The sequence below is a fragment of the Engystomops pustulosus genome, chromosome 11, assembly GCF_040894005.1.
Source record: "Engystomops pustulosus chromosome 11, aEngPut4.maternal, whole genome shotgun sequence".
NCBI classification, from domain to species: Eukaryota; Metazoa; Chordata; class Amphibia; order Anura; family Leptodactylidae; genus Engystomops; species Engystomops pustulosus.
Genome location: NC_092421.1, coordinates 77,846,842 through 77,866,939, shown reverse-complemented (window position 1 = coordinate 77,866,939; position 20,098 = coordinate 77,846,842). Strand labels below are relative to the sequence as shown.

The following is a 20,098-nucleotide window of genomic DNA, read 5'->3' as shown; positions in this document are numbered from 1 at the left end:
ATGAAGGATTATATATCAAGCACACTGACATACTGGTGTGCGCCTCTAAATTGAGCGGCTCCAAGCTCCATAGTTGCCAATGGAGCTTGGAACCCCTCAGGTTCATTTGCATAATTTTCAAAGCCCTTTTTCTCTGTAAAAACCAGGACATAAGAATCTAAAAGAAGAGCAGAAGCTGCCAGAGGGGGCGCACACCAGTATTTCCGTGTGCTTGGTTTACAGTCCTTCATCCTGGTGGTAGATTTCCTGTTTCACTGTACAGTTCCATGATAATGTGATGTGTATAGGGCACAGGGAGTTATGTTATAGACAGACCTATATAGATATTACCTATATAATAGGAGTCTTTACTCTCATAGAAACCAGTGCAGTCTCTGTCCAGTCTCTGATATTTACGACGTCCCCTACAGAATTGGACCCTGATGTTCAGAGTTGGTTATTATATATTTTTATGATAATGAAGTTTAGATGTTGTCCTAGACTTTTTCTTTGTTTCCTATATCTGGTTGCATCAGCAGCTCGGGGTGTCCTCGGGGTGAGGGGCCTCTCTGTGGGATCTGTTCTCAGCAATGATGATGGTAAATAGGTGGCACAGGTGGCGGCTCTATAAACACGGGGGCCTGGGAGATCATCAGGTGACGGCCTCCAGGAGACAGATAGTAAAGTGTATAAAGATTCCTTCCCACAGCTTCAGGTCATCGAGAAATTCTCCACCAATTACCAGAAATATGAGTAGCAGAGAAAGTTTATATTTTCATTATTAATTCTATAAATTATATTCTGCGACCATAGAAAATCAGATGATGCAAATCTTCTGCTGCGCTGCAGCACCCCCGCAGGTAAAGCGGAGTATTGCGCATATCTTTTTTTTATAGTTTGCTGTGAATAGGGAAAGTTATAGACTGCTGGGACACCCTCCGATCTTGAAAACTTTCAGAAATTACACTTTCCCCCTGCAACCTCTAAATTCGACTCATTTCAGGTAAATTGTGACTCTTTTCTAGTCATTTGCATGTGAATTTGGTGGAGATTTTTTATAAGTAAACAGTTGAGATTTCCTAAAAGAGAGGGAATTCTAGAAAGGACATTTCATACCTCAGGGCTGGGAGTTTAGTCGGGTAAAAGTAGGTGATTGTCTGGTTCCCTTAAAGCCATTGTTCATTCCCTACAATACATGGGCAAAGTGGGGCCTCCAGTAAATGAAGGGATCACTATTGATTTTCCATGGTGTACATAAAGTTTTCAGGGACTATAATTTTTGGGTACGATTGATACGGTTGTAAAATGTGTGGCTTGGAGCAGAGGGTCAGTGTGGAGAGAACCAATGCAAACGTAGTCTAATATTGGGAACCTCTTCTATCTTCTGGAGGACCGATATAAATGCGAAATTCTACTGCCTCACACACATAGAGTAGACTATAATATTGGGACTGCTTCACAGATCCAAGGGCACTTTGAATTTTCTTTCTAGCCCCCATGATTGCTGAGCTATCAGTCCCAATATCTGACCATTGTAATCCTGTCCACTATCAGAGAGGAGTTGCTGGAGCAGAGGAGGGGAGCGTGTGTTTTCTTACATTGAGAAGATTAGCATAACCCTGCCCCCTCTTCCATTGCCTGCCACTGATTGGACAGTGACAGAGATGAATAAAATCACCCCCTCCTTCGGCACAGCACCTCATCTATGACTGTAGAGAGGATTAAAATGGTCCGATACTGGGACTGATACCTCAGAAACCGTGGGGGCTAGAAAGAAAATTCCTGAATCTGTGACTCAGCCCCTAATATTATGGCAGGTTAATCACTACATGTGTGAGGTGGTGAAAGGTCCTCTTTAACAAGCATATTCTGTACTTACCTGTAGTTTCCTTTGGATTTATGATGAGAAGTGGGGTGTAGTAGAGTCCCCCCTCTTTCTATAATACAGATGATGGGCCCTGGTGGTGGAGGCGAGGAGATGTTCCCAGCGGTGAGGTTTCCTCCTCGTCTCTAGTCTTCTTCCTGTGATTATCAGCGCGGCGCCAGGTGATCGTGACCTTGAGGAAAGAAATTATTTCTTAAAAGAGAAGATGTCACTTGCTTCTTAGCTCCCAAGCGGAGAGAGAGCCTTGGATGAATGTCCTATGGGGCCGTGTGTGAGGAATATCTGAGATCTGAGGAGCCTCCAGGGGTATGGAGAGGCTTTGGTACAGTGTGACAGTGCGGATGTCTCAGCTCATTATGTAGTCACTAAAAGCTGCGATCATGGGACATCACAGAACCTAAGATATAAGGGAGACATGGGGTAACCCCCAGGCCCCCAGACATTGGGACACAATGCTGACATGGGGCAACCCCTTCCAGGACTTAGGGCGCATAACTTGTGTCATTGCACAGGGGGCACCACTCATGGTCTTTTCATATTTAGAGCACAATTATTAGATTACGTTACATGTTGCGCTGTTATGTGGTCATAGTATTGGGGTAGTATATAAGCACTGGAGATATGAACACTGTATGGTGGTAATATATGATCATTGTATAGTGGTGGCATGCGGCCACTGTATGATGGTAGTATATGAGCACTGTATGGTGGTAGTATATGGGCACTGTATGGTGGCAGTATATGGGCACTGTATGTTGGTAGTATATGGTGTAAGGGATTAGCTCCGGGGATCGTCGTCTCCTAAGCAGACGACCAGCACTCACAGGGAATTCACACAATGTGAGTAAGGTTAAGACTGGCCTCAGCCAGCTTTATTTGGCAGTACACAAACTCAAAACATAAAAATAATACCTATGTCTCTCCGGCACTTACTATACATCGAGGTTCCCTACCTCACCAGGTGCTGGCCTACTGCCAGCCACCCCAAAAACACAGTAACAGTTCACTGCCACCGCTCCACAGGCCTTTGCCGTAGCCTGTCTCTTCCCCAGGGTGGAGCCCAGTGTGAAGTCTGCCCCATCTATTAGTGCAGCCCCTCCAGCTGAAAACTAATCAACTTAATTAGACAGACCCAACTTTTCCAGGTCTGTCTTCTACTCAGCTTTTCATAAGGCAAAATGCACATTTTATGCCCAAAAGCTTCTCGAGTGGCAGCCACCCTGCCACATAGGGCACTGTATGTTGGTAGTATATGGGCACTGTATGGTGGTAGTATATGAGCACTGTATGGTGGTAGTATATGGGCACTGTATGGTGGTGGTATAAGAGTACTGTATGGTGATAATATATAAGCACTGTATGGTGGTGGTATATGAGTACTGTATGGTAATAATATATAAGCACTGTATGGTGGTGGTATATGAGTACTGTATGGTGGTGGTATATGGGCACTGTATGTTGGTAGTATATGGGCACTGTATGATGGTAGTATATGGGCACTGTATGGTGGCAGTATATGGGCACTGTATGGTGGCAGTATATGGGCACTGTGTGATGGAAGTATATGGGCACTGTATGTTGGTAGTATATGAGTACTGTATGGTGGCAGTATATGGGCACTGTATGGTGGCAGTATATGGGCACTGTATGGTGGTAGTATATGGGCACTGTATGTTGGTAGTATATGGGCACTGTATGGTGGTAGTATATGAGCACTGTATGGTGGTAGTATATGGGCACTGTATGGTGGTGGTATAAGAGTACTGTATGGTGATAATATATAAGCACTGTATGGTGGTGGTATATGAGTACTGTATGGTGGTGGTATATGGGCACTGTATGTTGGTAGTATATGGGCACTGTATGGTGGTAGTATATGGGCACTGTATGGTGGCAGTATATGGGCACTGTATGGTGGCAGTATATGGGCACTGTGTGATGGAAGTATATGGGCACTGTATGTTGGTAGTATATGGGCACTGTATGGTGGTAGTATATGAGCACTGTATGGTGGTGGTATAAGAGTACTGTATGGTGATAATATATAAGCACTGTATGGTGGTGGTATATGAGTACTGTATGGTGATAATATATAAGCACTGTATGGTGGTGGTTTATGAGTACTGTATGGTGGTGGTATATGGGCACTGTATGTTGGTAGTATATGGGCACTGTATGGTGGTGGTATAAGAGTACTGTATGGTGGTGGTATATGGGCACTGTATGGTGGTGGTATATGGGCACTGTATGGTGGTAGTATATGGGCACTGTATGGTGGTGGTATATGGGCACTGTATGGTGGTGGTATATGGGCACTGTATGGTGGTAGTATATGGGCACTGTATTGTGGTAGTATATGAGTGCTGAATGGTAATAATATATAAGCACTGTATGGTGGTGGTATATGAGTACTGTATGGCGATAGTGTATGAGTACTGTATGGTGATAGTTTATGAGTACTGTATGGTGGTGCTATATAAGCGCTGTATGGTGGTAGTATATTAGCACTATATGGTGGTAGTATATGAGTACTGTATGGTAGTAGTATATGGGCACTGTATGGTGGTAGTATATGGGCACTGTATGGTGGTGGTATATGAGTACTGTTTGGTGGTAGTATGTTGGCACTGGATGGTGGCGGTATATGAGTTCTGTATGGCGATTGTATATACACAGTCTGGTGATAGTATAGGAGCACTAAATGTGCATTGTTTACTGGTGGCATGTGGCCACTTTATGGTGGTAGTATATGGACACTGTATGGTGGAACGATATGAGTACTTTATGGCGATAGTGTATGAGCACTGTATGGTGATAGCTTATGAGTACTGTATGGTGGTGGTACATGGGCGCTGTATGGTGGTAGTATATGAGCACTGCATGGTAGTAGTATATGGGCACTGTATGGTGGTAGTATATGAGCACTGTATGGTGGTAGTATATGAGCACTGTATGGTGGTAGTATATGAGCACTGCATGGTAGTAGTATATGGGCACTGTATGGTGGTAGTATATGGGCACTGTATGGTGATAGTATATAAGCACTGTATGGTGGTGGTATATTAGCACTATATGACAGTAGTATATAAGCACTGTATGGTGGTAGTATATGGGCACTGTATGGTGATAGTATATAAGCACTGTATGGTGGTAGTATATGGGCACTGTATGGTGGTAGTATATGAGCACTGTATGGTGGTAGTATATGGGCACTGTATGGTGGTAGTATATGGGCACTGTATGGTGATAGTATATAAGCACTGTATGGTGGTGGTATATTAGCACTATATGACAGTAGTATATAAGCACTGTATGGTGGTAGTATATGGGCACTGTATGGTGATAGTATATAAGCACTGTATGGTGGTAGTATATGGGCACTGTATGGTGGTAGTATATAAATACTGTATGGGGGTAGTATATGGGCACTGTATGGTGGAAGGATATGAGTACTTTATCGCAATAGTGTATGAGCACTGTATGGTGATAGCTTATGAGTACTGTATGGTGGTGGTATATGGGCGCTGTATGGTGGTAGTATATGAGTACTGTATGGCGGTAGTATATGGACACTGTATAGTGGTAGTGTATGAGCACTGTATGGTGGTAGTATATGGGCATTGTATGGTAGTAGTATATGAGCACTGTATGGTGATAGTATATGAGCACTGTATGGTGGTAGTATATAAGCACTGTATGGTGGTAGTATATGAGCACTGTATGGTGGTAGTATATGAGCACTGTATGGTGGTAGTGTATGAGTACTGTATGGTGGTAGTATATGGGCATCGTATGGTGGTAGTATATGAGCACTGTATGGTGGTAGTATATGGGCATTGTATGGTGGTAGTATATGAGCACTGTATGGTGGTAGTGTATGGGCATCGTATGGTGTTAGTATATGAGCATTGTATGGTGGTAGTGTATGAGAACTGTATGGTGGTAGTATATAAGCACTGTATGGTGGTAGTTTATGGGCACTGTATGGTGGTAGTATATAAGTACTGTATGGTGGTAGTTTATGGGCACTGTATGGTGGTAGTATATAAGTACTGTATGGTGGTAGTTTATGGGCACTGTATGGTGGTAGTATATAAGTACTGTATGGTGGTAGTTTATGGGCACTGTATGGTGGTAGTATATAAGTACTGTATGGTGGTAGTTTATGGGCACTGTATGGTGGTAGTATATAAGTACTGTATGGTGGTAGTATATAAGTACTGTATGGTGGTAGTAGTATATAAGTACTGTATGGTGGTAGTAGTATATAAGTACTGTATGGTGGTAGTATATAAGTACTGTATGGTGGTAGTATATAAGTACTGTACGGTGGTAGTATATAAGTACTGTAAGGAGGCAGTATATGAGTACAGTATACTGGAGTTATGTCACTATTGTCTGGTTGCAGTATGTTAGTATTGCTGTAGTACAGTATGTTAGCATTGTATGGTGGTATTATGTTAGCACTGTATGGTGGTATTATGTTAGCACTGTATGGTGGTATTATGTTAGCACTGTATGGTGGTATTATGTTAGCATTGTATGGTGGTATTATGTTAGCACTGTATGGTGGTATTATGTTAGCACTGTATGGTGGTATTATGTTAGCACTGTATGGTGGTATTATGTTAGCACTGTATGGTGGTATTATGTTAGCACTGTATGGTGGTATTATGTTAGCACTGTATGGTGGTATTATGTTAGCATTGTATGGTGGTATTATGTTAGCACTGTATGGTGGTATTATGTTAGCACTGTATGGTGGTATTATGTTAGCATTGTATGGTGGTATTATGTTAGCACTGTATGGTGGTATTATGTTAGCACTGTATGGTGGTATTATGTTAGCACTGTATGGTGGTATTATGTTAGCATTGTATGGTGGTATTATGTTAGCACTGTATGGTGGTATTATGTTAGCATTGTATGGTGGTATTATGTTAGCACTATGTGGTGTTAGTGTTATATGCACTTTTTTTTTACTAAAAATGTAAGAGACCTCACAGCGCCAGCTTTACACTCCATAAAACCTGAATTAGCTATAAAGATGATGACAGTAGTCCTCCTCTGCTCTAGATGGTCCAATGTACGGGGCTGTCGGGTATTTTTAGGATTCCTCGTTTCACAGCTTCTCCTTCCCGTACAAACAGATAATAACACCAATAATAGTTTCCCTGCAATGAAGGGAAGATAAGAAATCTCCGCATGTTACAATTACCCCATTATGTAATGAATATTACCGAATGCAAGAAATTAACAAATCGAATTTCCTCCTTTAAAGTCTTCCTATCAGCATTATACCGCGCAGTGCACCCACTGTACCGCACTCAATAAGACTCTCATCTACAGAATAATTAACTACAGTGCTGGCGGATAACAAAACAAATAGATATTTTGTAGCTTCGCAGTACAAAAAAAAATTAATAATTACCAACTCTGCTAATCCTAGATTATTATGTTTTTAAAAATATATGACTTTCTTAAAGGTAAAAATACAGTCAGAGTTGTGTATTGTCCCGGGTGAGATGTGTAATCAGATTTTTAATTATGTTGTTAGTAGCAGCAGGACTGTGAAAAAGGCATTTATATTCCACACTGAAAGCAAGTCCTCACACTGATGTGCTCTGTGCTCTCTGCAGACAGTGTTGTGTATTGTCCTGGGAGAGATGTGTAATCATACCTGTGGTTACATGTGGTTAGATGTGTAGCAGCAGGACAGTGAAATATGGATTCATATTCTTCTTGTGCACTGAGGGTGTGTCCTCACACTTCTGCGCCCTGCATTGAACTACCCTACAGCCCCTCCTCTTTGCTCTGAGTGACTGCTGTAATATCTAACCAAAAATTTGCTACAGTTTTAACTAAGAGTAGAAAGGAGGGACTGTAGAGTAGCTCAATGCAGGCAGCTAAATGCACAGCAGGGAGAGGACAAGGTGCAGAATATAAAGGGCAGATATCATCTCAAATATTGGATGATTAAGAATCTGCTTGTGAATATTATTAGTTACAAAAATATTGTACAACTTGGGGCATATCCTCACACTGCTGTGTCCTTAGCTCTCTGCATTGCACTTTTCCACTGCTACAGTGACTGCTGTATTATCCAACCAGAAGCCTGTTACAGCTTTTACTCGCTAAACAGAGTGGAGGGGCTGAACAGGAGCTCAATGCAGGGAGCTGAGAGCACAGCAGGGTGAGGCAATCTACAGTCCTAGAATATAAACCAATATTGTCATAAAGGAAGGTGCGATACAACAGGTCTCCACTGTATGAAGTTTTGTTTGGTGGATTCTAGTGACACATCCCCTTTAAAGGGATAGTCTATGCAATGGCAACTTACAAAAAATGGGGCATCATGCAAAGTAGCCCTCCTACATTTGTTCTAAATCCCTGGTGGTACTAAAAGAGTTAATTTTACTTCCCCTGGTGGTCTAGGGAAATGAAAGGTTCAATAGTGAATTCACATGGAGCTGGTAAGTGGAGGGTCCTGGGCAAGTGCCCATCAGCCGCCCCCTAAACCTGGCCCAGCGTCTGTGCAGTGCACTCAGGATGTTTAGAATGGGCTGGAGGAAGGAGTATAGTTTAAACAAGCCATCAAGATGTGAGGCGACTCATGAAGCTCCGCAGGGTTAACATAGGTCCAAGGCACCTTCCTCCTCCAGAATAAACGCATTATCTGGTGTATGGCTTCCAGGAGCCTCCACACCAGATGCTTCCCGGCTCTCAGACTCGCTGGCTCCAGACTCATGTTACTACAGAGTGCAGCAGTCTGGGGTCCTGCGCTCATCATCTGTAACCTATATACGGGATCACTATGGGAGCCCCCGCTGTCATGTTCACCCATCTGCCCATCCGGGAGCCTGCAGAGGGGATACATAGTGCAACAGCCTGAGGGTTTGTGTATAGCAGAATAGGACGTCATCATCAACTAGATATATATATATGTGAGAGCAGTCAGATCTGGAATAACCTTCCCAAAGAAGTGGTAAAAGAAGGAACTATAGGAACATAAAAAAATGGATAAAATAATCAAATAAAAATTGCTATTTCATTCATTTATTAATAATTGTAACAGTAATTAATAAATTATAACAGTTAATGTTGGGTCTGATGGATCTGCTGATATCCATTTGGTAAAAATTTCAGGAACTCACTAGAACGTGCTCAGTCCACAAAGCACGGACTGTGTGGTGGCTGCAGACCCTGGTATGAGAGTCCAAGCACCATAGTGATCCATAGCTCCCAACCCTCCCGATTTTGACAGGACTTTCCCGTTTTTCGTACCTCTGCCCCGCGTCACGGGCAGCTATGAGATTGTCACGGATTCTCCCCCCAGGTCCCGCTGTGTCCCGGCGCTGTGTCCGCATAGTAAATACTTTGAAAGTCTGAACTCACAGTACAGAATGGCTTCTACAGACATCGGGAGGGAATCCTTTTCAGAGAAGTGTTCGGCTTAGCGGAGAGCAGGGACCACGTCATCAGCTTCAGATCTGTCCATATATGGTCGCTGCATCTCCTAGGGTTCCCCAGAGCAGACATCGGGAGGGAATCCTTTTCAGAGAAGTGTCGGGCTTAGCGGAGAGAGCAGGGACCACGTCATCAGCTTCAGATCTGTCCATATATGGTCGCTGCATCTCCTAGGGTTCCCCAGAGCAGACATCGGGCAGGGAATCCTTTTCAGAGAAGTGTCGGGCTTAGCGGAGAGAGCAGGGACCACGTCATCAGCTCAGATCACCATCTGTCCATATATGGTCACTGCATCTCCTAGGGCTCAATAATTACAATAATCTGAGAAGATCCCTCCCTATATACCACAGCAGTATATAGTTCTTAGTTACCAAAATTCTCTACCTTGTTAATCACAGGGGCTATAGCTCAGTGGGTTGAGGCGCTGTGTTATTATTGCACATGGACACTGCAGGTTCTGGGTTCAAATCCCACTGAGGATATATATATATTTTTTTATTGAGATGATTTTTATTATTTTAATATGGCTAAAATTTGGGGCGTGGCCAGGGAGTGATTGGGGGTGTGGCTTAGGGGGATCGCCGCGGCACACTACGCGTGCCGCCATTTTATCCCTCTTTCGTTTTCACAAATGTTGGGAGGTATGGTGATCTGTGATGGAAGGATCCCCTTCCTCTATAATGTAATAATGTTTTTAGTGTGGAGGTTAGGGATAGACTCCATGTATATCATGGTGCTTGGGCTTCTTGTCCACGGAGTAGTGTTTCGGTCCGTGAAATGCGGCCACCACGTGATCTGTGATTTAAATTTGTGTGAATTATCCCCTGGAGAGGCTGATCCCGGGATTATTTTAGTTCCTGTATCTAGAGATAGGAAGGAGTTTTCACCCTAATAAAGAGGAATTTGCTTCTGCCCCATGTGAGTGTTTTGTTTTCTCTCGTTCAGGTTGGACATGATGGACCTGCATGTGGGAGATGAATTACCCCCTTTAGATCATTTAAAAGAATCTCCCATCAAAATCCATCCAGATAACCCGGGGACATTACTCATAGATCCAGGCACCGGGACTGTGGTATCTTCTTATATGTGTTATCCATGGCCTCCTTCCTTCTAAAATCAACTGGAAGATGTGAAAATACAGCTATATTTTCACATGCTGTTACACTGTCTCCCACTGCTCCCTCAACACTTACCCCTCCCTCTCCTGCTGTCTCACACAGTGGGAGGGGTGACATACTCCTGCACAGTGTAACAGCCTGTGAAACTGCAGTACAGAGGGTCTATGGTATGAAAAAAAGGAGGCCATGGATAACACATATAAGAAGATACCACAGTCCCGGTGCCTGGATCTATGAGTAATGTCCCTGGGTTATCAGGATGGGTTTTACTGGTAGATTTTCTGTGGTTCTTGAATCACCTGCATCCAGATAACCCTATCATGTAGTGCAATCTCACTGCCTCTATGACACGTTGGAGCAGGGGTCCAGAGTTGGGCATTACTTGACCCCATGTAGCTGGTCCCAATCATTCACACTCCCCACCACTACATGTTACATTGTATCAGTCTTGTCTCTAAAAGCGTAAGTAATAGTAACATAAAGGATCACGGGAACCTGTAGGAGTGATAGTCAGAGCCAGTGCCTGCACCAGGCATACCCGGGCAAGTGTTGGGGCGCAGAGCTCCTAGGGGGAGGGGGGGGGGCACATGGCTGAATATTAGTCCCCAGCAGCCTGGCAGCGTCTGCATATAAAATAAGACTTTCTGATGTCCTCCTGTCTCTGGCCGTATCGCTGTCCCTATGGTGTGGAGCATAGTCTCCCGTTCCGGCTTGTCTGCTCTGATGATGCTATTACCATTGCTCTTGGGTCGGTCTAAATTTAAGACATTACTTCTTATATCTGAATTACTCAGCATGCAGACTCTCACTGTCACTTCCATAATTGCAGACATATTTTATCCCCTGACAGTCACTGGGCTCATAGAGACGTCTTGACGGAAGGTACAAAACGCTGTCAGAGGCTGAAAGTGATCAGTGACAGATATGTAAAAGATTAGATATCACTCATCGGCTGATGTAATGGAATTGTAAGCGCTTATCAGTAATGAGTACATGTCTTACTATAAGATATCCCGAATATAAGGTATTGATCACATAATGGACAGTAGGCAGGGGCGTAACTACAGCCGTAGCAGTCATAGCAGCTGCTATGGGGCCCGCAGTGCAAGGGGGCCCCGACATCTGGCCTGACACACAAAAGAATGTAGGATGTGCGCCATTATATACATATTACACCATAAGGGCTAATACACACGACACTGTACTCTAACTGCATGGGGGCCATGAATCTCCACCTCCTGCCATCTACCATGTGCACTCTGTATGTTTGTGTGTATATATGTGGTATGTGTGTGTGGAGTGTATACATACTGTATGTGTGTGTATTTGCTATATATTTGTAAATGGTATTGCATGTATGTGTGTATTTGCTGCATATATGTGTGTATATGTGATGTGTGCATGCACTATATTGTATGTGTGTATAAGATGTGTATATTCTGTGCCTAAATGTGTGTAAGATTGTATAAATGTGTCTGTCTGTGTTTGAATAGAATGAATATAAATGTGTGTGATTGTAATATACAAATATGTATATTTGTTTAAAGTGGAGCAAGGGCCCCATTCAGAAGGCTGTTACACCCCTGACAGTGGGGCAGGGCTGGGATCAGTGCCAGAGTGACCTGGGCAAATGTCTGGGTCCACTGGATTAGTATGGTGAGAAAAAATATTCTATGTATGTGGAATTGGGAACCAGGATTCCCATAATCAGATTGGCAAGGTCAGGGCAGGCAGAGTTTGTGCATAATGCTGTTCCAGGCAGGGGTCAGGGCAGGTGGCAAAGAGTCATTATTGTAGTCAGGCTAAGGTCAGGGCAGGGGGAACAGGTTTAGAACTAGGTAAAACAGACAGAGGTCAACATAGGACAAACTATAGTAAGCACCTAGTGCACTTAGAACCTGGAACCTTGTTGCTCAGGCACCTTCCTATGGGGGAAGTTGCCTTAAATAACCAGTTAAAGGAAGGAGTGACTCTCTGTGCGAGCCTCCAAGTGCATTACAACTAGAGAACAGAATTTGGGTAGTATATGGACAACTTTCTTGCTTTTATGTTAAGTCCTGCCTCCGTTTTATAGCCACACCCCCAGCAATAGCCACACCCATCCATTGTACGTCCCTAGGACTCGGCAGGCTGCACTGGCACAGGTTGCATGGAGCAGATGTCTCCTCTGTTCTCCGCAGTCTGATGCCGCCTTCTCCTGGGTGTAGTACATCTCCAGTCTTGTTAAACCTGAAAAGAACAGGTTGGTAAGAGGAGAAATGTGCGGCTCTGCGTGAGTACACAAGTTGTTAGGTAGCTGGCGGCTTAGCACTGCGCGCTGGCGGTACCGTAAGTGTCTGTGTACAGCGCAGACACAATTACGGGTTACTTCTGCAGGGAGGCGTGACGTTCCTGGCAATGTTGTGACTTTTCCTAATAGGATAAACGTGTCTCTCACAAGACTCGTAACGATACTCCACTTGTACTGTCAAGGGGGTCGACACCTTCTAAATACTCATCCTTAACCTACGACACCAACATCTTGAGTATGACCATTCCTCTCCACATACCACAGCAAGGCTCATCCATGCGGCATCTCTGCTCGGACAAGATATTTATATTGAGGCTATAAATTCTATGGTTTTTATACATAATAGAATATACAAAACATACATTCTACCATTTTATCATTCGTTTAACAAAAACAAGGTAAAATAAGAGAAACATTGCATAAAAAAGGCCACCCATACTTTGCTATAGGAATTGCGAAGGCTAGTAGCAGCCTGGTGCAACCAATTAAAAATTCTTGATGAATTGATCATCGGAAAGTGTGACCACCTCTATAATAGCAGATGTTTATGTAATTTGCTGGATTGGAGCATTGAGAGGTCTGTCCATCACAATGCCTTGGAGGAAAGATGAGTCTATGCACAGTGAGTGACATGAGTCTAGGCATCCAAATTCATTGGGTCTGGAATGAGATGAGTGTAAAAGGTAGTTCAGGAGAAAAAGGTGTGTGGGGGAGTCTGTGACTAAATAGCAGCTCCATATCTTTGCAAATATGGCCGACACACCAGAAATACCAGGAATTGCCCACTAACCCAATCACTGTCTGAGGCGGGTCCTTGATGTGGCTGTTGATTGGCTGAGTAAAGATTACGTGGTACTTCCTTAGCTGAGACAGGAACAGGAAGTTGAGACCACCAGGGAGCCAGTAAGCAGCTAAATATTTGTATTTGTTGTTCATTTTAGAAATCCCCTTAAAATATACTCCATATATCCCAATCCGCTCTATCCAGACTCCTCCAAGCTGTGGTGGAGGGCTAGCAGCGGGATCCGAAATTCAGCTTTGGCTGTGAATAGAGTAGAGAACCTCATGTATCAAAGTTTTTGATTGATATCAGAAGTGAAACGTCTTCTTGCACCCCTCACAAGAGATTATTACTGCAGACTGACTCAGATCTTCCCCCTTGTGTGACAAAGCCACTTACCTGCTCTGTGTGACGTCCCCCGGGGGATTCCTGTGCAGCTGCTAAACACACGGCTCTCACCCTTCCTCACAGATTTGCACTTGTCTAATCTGCGATAGCGATCACCGGGCGCCTAGTCAAATATTCATCTACAAGATGTACAGATCACAGCTCAGGATCTGCCCATATATAGCGGTGCCAGAGCTGCCAGATACAGTGCCAGGGGCCCAGGGAAGTCATGGAGTTTCAGTTCAATCCTTTTTATTGCTAAAATACTTCTAAATATTTTTTTCCCGCTACCATTTTGTGTATAAAGCTCCTTTTCAGATTTATGTGTCTCCATGGTTACAGAATAGAAACAAACTATTTGTTTTCAAATTCAAAATGATACAAATTATCAATTAAGTGATTGTGGATAGAGATCCAGGACAAATCATATGTCTCTCTGTCCCTCACTGCTGAGTGTTTGGAGCAGTGTAGCCGGAAATGGACTTCATCCTCTCTGGCCTCCTGGTCCTGGCATTGTTGGCACAGTCTGCTCTCCCTGGGCACATATGTCTGTCTATGCCACAAGGACTCAATGATCAGGTGGAGGGCGCTCAGGATCTGTCACTCACAATATCCATATATCTACCTCACTCACGTCTATTTATGTATCTTATATCTGCTAAATATTTCATATGTATTTTTGTATATCTATGTAACTCATACTAACCTATCTATCCATCTCCTATCTATCTATCTATCTCCTATATATCTATCTATCTCCTATCTATCTCATATCTATCTATCTATCTATCTATCTCCTATCTATCTATCTATCCATCTATCCATCTATCTATCCATCTCCTATCTATCTATCTATCTATCTATCTATCTATCTATCTATCTATCTATCTATCTATCTCCTATCTATCTATCTATCCATCTATCTCCTATCTATCTATCTCCTATCTATCTATCTATCTATCTATCTATCTATCTATCTATCTCCTATCTACCCACCTATCTATCTATCTATCTATCTATCTATCTATCTATCTATCTATCTATCTCCTATCTACCCATCTATCTATCCTATCTATCTATCTATCTATCTACCCACCTATCTATCTATCTATCTATCTATCTCCTATCTATCTATCTATCTATCTATCCATCTATCTCCTATCTACCCATCTATCTACCTATCTATCTATCTATCTATCTATCTATCTATCTATCTATCTCCTATCTATCTATCTCCTATCTATCTATCTCCTATCTATCTATCTCCTATCTATCTATCTATCTATCTATCTATCTATCTATCTATCTCCTATCTACCCATCTATCTATCTATCTCCTATCTATCTATCTCCTATCTATATATCTTATCTATCCTCTTATCCCTACATAATATGTGCAGCCGTAGTATCTGTGATTTATATCCCTGTACAGCGCTGCAGAATATGTTGGCGCTATATAACACTTGGTAATGTGGCGGCAGTGCGGGAGCTGTGGCGCCCCCGTCTGTCGTGTGCTTGTCTGTTTAGTATGCACCCGGCATATCGGGATGTGAATGGATTCCTTGGAACAGTCTGTCTCCATGGGCACGGGCTGCACAGCTGTAGCATATGGGATGTGTGTGTGCATGCGCCTGTGTACATGTGTTTGCTGAATTCCCTGGCTGCCCGTGACGTGCGCTGCAGAGTCCCAGCGTCTCGCTGCTCACATGGATCTCACATGTGACACCACAAATAGAGTTAAGAATTAACTCCTGCCCCATTTTTTCAGGCAGGATGACCAAATATAAAGCAGGCGAGGGAGGGCGAGAGAGGGGGCTGCCCGCTGCAGGCGCAGGGAAAGGGCTCGCCACCCGCAGATGGTTTACGGCTACGCCATCGATTACAAGGCCACGTATAGAAGTCCTTGCAAGGAGTGTTAAAGGGGAGGTTGTTAAAGGGTTCCCTAATTCAATAAATTAAAAAAAGAGCTTATCTATGGAATTGGGTTTTGCTGCAATACCACACACAGCCTTGTCACAATGGTGGCGCCAGTTCTCAAAGACAGAAGCTATGAATGATTAAATCATCTGCCTACAGGTTGGGTCTGGTCTTGTAGCTCCCAAGGACATTTATCCTGTGGATAGGGATAATACTATTTAAATTAAGAAACCCCTTTGAGTTGTAATATCTCTCATGGACAAGTGTGGCGCTATAGTTTTGGTTAAATGGCTCAAGATGAAACAGCAACAACGTTATCTATAGGCTGTGTCTAGAATTGTAAGCTGCCATACCAGATACAGCCAGATACAATGGAGGCGCTGTTTCTATAGGAAGACAGACATGTTTTTTTAAAGGGGTTCTTTAGAATTGCAGAAACAGCACCACACCTGCTTACAGGTTGGGTCTGGTATTGCAGTCCATAGGGATATTATGTTTTGAGTTAATATGGGAATGGGACTGAGTAGCAATTTCACTAGTGGACATGGCGATGGAGGAAACAGCAGAACCATTGTCCACAGGTGCTTTCCAAATTTGGGAATTGGGATGAGCTGCAATACCAGATTCAGCCATGTACAATGGTGGCACTGTTTCTTTAGGACATGTTTTTTTTAAAGGGGCTGTTTAGAATTAGAAACAGCACCACTCATGTCCACAGGTTGAATGTGGTATTACATTTGTGCTGCATGAAAGACATTGGCAGTTGCAATACCAACTGTGGACAGGTGTGGCGCTGTATCTTCTACAGTCTTCCCCTGTCCAGAAGTAATATTGCATACCAGTCTTATAATGTATATTATGGACAATACCGGACACCACCTGCGCACTAGTGAGTGGTGCTGTTTTTGGTTATGTATACTGTAGAAGGAGCTGCACCCCAACTGTCTATTGGCTGTATCTAGAATTGTGTATGGGGATGAGTTGCAGTACCAAGCACATCCTGAACACCATGGTGGCGCTAATTCTGTAAAAAGGGATTGCTTAGATAGAACGGCTGTGCAGCGGTTGGGTCTAATGTGACGCAGCTCCGTTACAGAGAATAGGACTGAGCTGTAATACCGCCTGTGGACAGGGGTGGCGTTGTTTTTTTCTAATATTCTTAATTGTGTCGCCTACCTGAATGGAATACAAAGCTGTAGAATTATGCTAATTATTGTTACAATTCTGAATATTTTAGTGTCAGTCGTCACATGAGCTCCAGTCTTCTATTCTGAGCCTTGACCTTCATCCCTGGGGTTGAGCTTTCCCCTGAATGTTATATAAAGTAGGATTTTTGTGCCTAGTCAGCGTTACATTGTCTCTTCATGGTGTCAGTCTATACTGCACCTCTGGAATTCTATTCAGAATAATCAATGACATCATTTACACTTTCCAGGACTTTATGTAGCAGCAGATCATTATCTGTGCCAGTCTTCACTGTCAGTCTTTGCCTGATATTCAGGAGCTAAGTCTCACAATTACCAATTTTGATGAATTTGGGCAGAATCAGGTGACTACGGGAAACATTAATTAAACGCAGACACTGATTGTATGCGATTTATGAGACTTACAAACAAACAGCGCCACCCTTGTCTGCAGGTTAGGTCTGGCATTGCAGTTCAGCACCATTAATGTATATCAGACTGCAGTACCAGGAACAACCTACAGACAAGAGAGGCGCTGTTGTTTTTTTTGGGGGAAAAGGGGGTTATGGAACCCCCTTAATTATTTTCTTCTTTGAATCATATCTGACTTGAACGTCTGAGTCATTTTGGAGTTCCCCTTTAAATCATAGAAGGAAAAGTCAATGTAGTAAACAGGCGCGTCAAAATATTTGTCTTCCATATTAGCCAGAGGCTGTTCCTAGCGTCCCGTGATTGGAAAGACAAATAAACTGTGGATGGTTCCACTTTTTTCTAAATTAGGAGGAATGTAATTTGCTCCTCCCAAGTTGCCGAACAAGTTATTTTTTTTTTTTTTCCAAGTTAAACCCCTCAATAAAATGTAAGAGAGAGGTGTCTACAAAGTTTTTATTAATTTTTCTTATCCAATAAGTCATAGCCACTACTAGAGAGAGCTGCATACATTGTTACTATAGAGATTGGTTTATAAATTCTAAACAGTATATACTAAGCTCTGGAGCTCCCCCTGGTGGTGGCTGCAGGCAGATAGAATTGTATCAATGATTCTGTGGGGGAGATTTGTCACTGCTTCTATGCCAGAAAGTGAATTAATGGCCAAATTATTGCGCACGAATTTGCTGTTATAACAGCAACTACGCCGCCTCCACATCATGTGGGCATGGAGGGGGTGTAGAGGTGCTGGGCAGCTGGGGGAGTGGGCTGGCATGGGGTGTTCCCTTCCCCATTCCTCCATAATTTTGGAAAACGTGCAAACTTTCATCCGCAGGTTTTTACGCAAAACTACGCCAGGTCGGACCGCTCCACCCGACGGATGCATCAAGAGGCTTATCATAAATCTCCCCTGATGTATATAAAGTGATGCAGGGATCCATATTCCAAAAAATATACCCTCTACTATTATAAAGATAGACTAAGAAGAGATTGTGATAAGTATGGATAGTTTAGGTTAGGAAAAGGGTTAAATGGGTTGGCCTAGGTTTTAGGTGTTAGTGTCCACATTTTGGTTGGTCTACAGCAGTGAAGGGGTTAGTTACAGTAAACCTGGTAGTCATGAATTATGAGGGAACTTATTCTAAAATTCATGATGGACTTGGACAGTGAGGTGACATTACATTTTTTGGACAACCCCCATTAATTGCAGGGCGAAGATAGAGGAAATTGTGCAGCAATGGCTTTTGTAATGCTGCACAGTTCTCACTAAGATCAGGTGGAGTGCAGAGACTCACTGACAATAGGTAGTTCCCCTACTGGACCCCCACATTGAAGCAAAATCCCCACCTACAATGATGCATTTATAATATTGTAATTGTGGGTAGGTGATACAGGGGACTGTGCAGCACTGGCTTTTGTATGGCTGCACAGTTCTCTCTAAGATTAGATGAAGTGCAGAATCTGACTGATTGTAGTTCCCCTACTAGACCCCCACATTGTCGCAGAATCCCCACCTACAATGATACATTTATAATATTTTAATTGCAGGTAGGTGATACAGGGGACTGTGCAGCACTGGCTTTTGTATGGCTGCACAGTTCTCTCTAAGATTAGATGGAGTGCAGACTCTGAGTGACGCTAGTTCCCCTCCTGGACCTCCACATGGCAGCAGTGTCCTCACCTACCATGTTGCATTTCTAATATTTGTGTCTTATGTGGAAGCTGAGACCATAAAGCTGACCTCCAGCCACCAGGGTCAATGTGCATCTGCTCCACCTACACCAATTCACCATGTGCAGACATTTGAAATTTAACTATTTACATTCCTTGCCCTCTTTTCTTCTGTAATATTACGGCATCTCCCAGGATCCTGCGTTTGGGGAGAGCTGATCCAGTCCCATCCTTCCCCCTCCCCCCCAGGGCTGTTAATGACCGCTCATTACCTGGCATTATGAACATGTGCTCCCCATAACTGAGCTGCAGCTTCATTCCCATGGCCCTTCACCTTGAGACAGGTATCCAAGCAACTGCCGTATCCGGGGAATGAGCTGTAGACAGCAGGCGGCTCAGCTTGGGATCTATGGGGGTCATTTACTAAGGGCCCGATTCGCGTTTTCCCGACGTGTTACCCGAATATTTCCGATTTGCGCCGCTTGTACATGAATTGCCCCGGGTTTTTGGCGCACGCGATCGGATTGTGGCGCATCGGGGCCGGCATGCGCGCGACAGAAATCGGGGGGGCGTGGCCGAACGAAAACCCGACGTATTCGGAAAAACCGCCGCATTTAAAAAACGAAAATGTGTCGCTTGGGGAGCGCTCACCTTCACCTTCTATGGGATGGTGCATTCCGGGGCGTTAAGATTATTTTCGGCGCTGCAGCGCCACCTGGTGGACGGCGGAGGAACTACCATCTTAAATCCCAGCCGGACCCGAATCCTGTGCAGAGAACGCGCCGCTGGATCGCGAATGGGCCGGGTAAGTAAATGTGCCCCTATGTGTTACTATACGTCTGGTGGCGCCTCCTGCATTCCAAAGTGGGGATGTGCAGCGCTCTTACCTGTCACCTGAATCGCCTGATTATATTCTGTTAAGGTGTTAGGTATTGTCCCTGGAGAGATGTGTAATCATACCTGTGTGTTGTTAGTAGCAGCAGGACTGTGA

General features: G+C 43.6%; 1 protein-coding gene and 1 long non-coding RNA gene across 6 annotated transcripts in view; one reads left to right on the top strand and one right to left on the bottom strand.

The window, feature by feature from the left end:
* The window catches only part of LDB1 (LIM domain binding 1), a 128,101-nt gene that overhangs the window by 35,477 nt on the left and 72,526 nt on the right, over window positions 1–20,098 (top strand). The window lies entirely within an intron of this gene.
* LOC140106522 (uncharacterized) overlaps window positions 1–20,098 on the bottom strand; it is a 68,141-nt gene that overhangs the window by 2,309 nt on the left and 45,734 nt on the right. Inside the window, exons 1-2 of one of the 2 annotated variants that reach the window (XR_011850796.1) lie at window positions 6,895–7,062; window positions 1,859–2,036 (exon numbers count right to left, since the gene is read on the bottom strand). This is a non-coding gene — a long non-coding RNA (uncharacterized lncRNA). Of the gene's footprint in view, window positions 1–1,858; window positions 2,037–6,894; window positions 7,063–20,098 lie in introns of those variants that run through there. The other variant, XR_011850797.1, reaches the window with a different exon arrangement.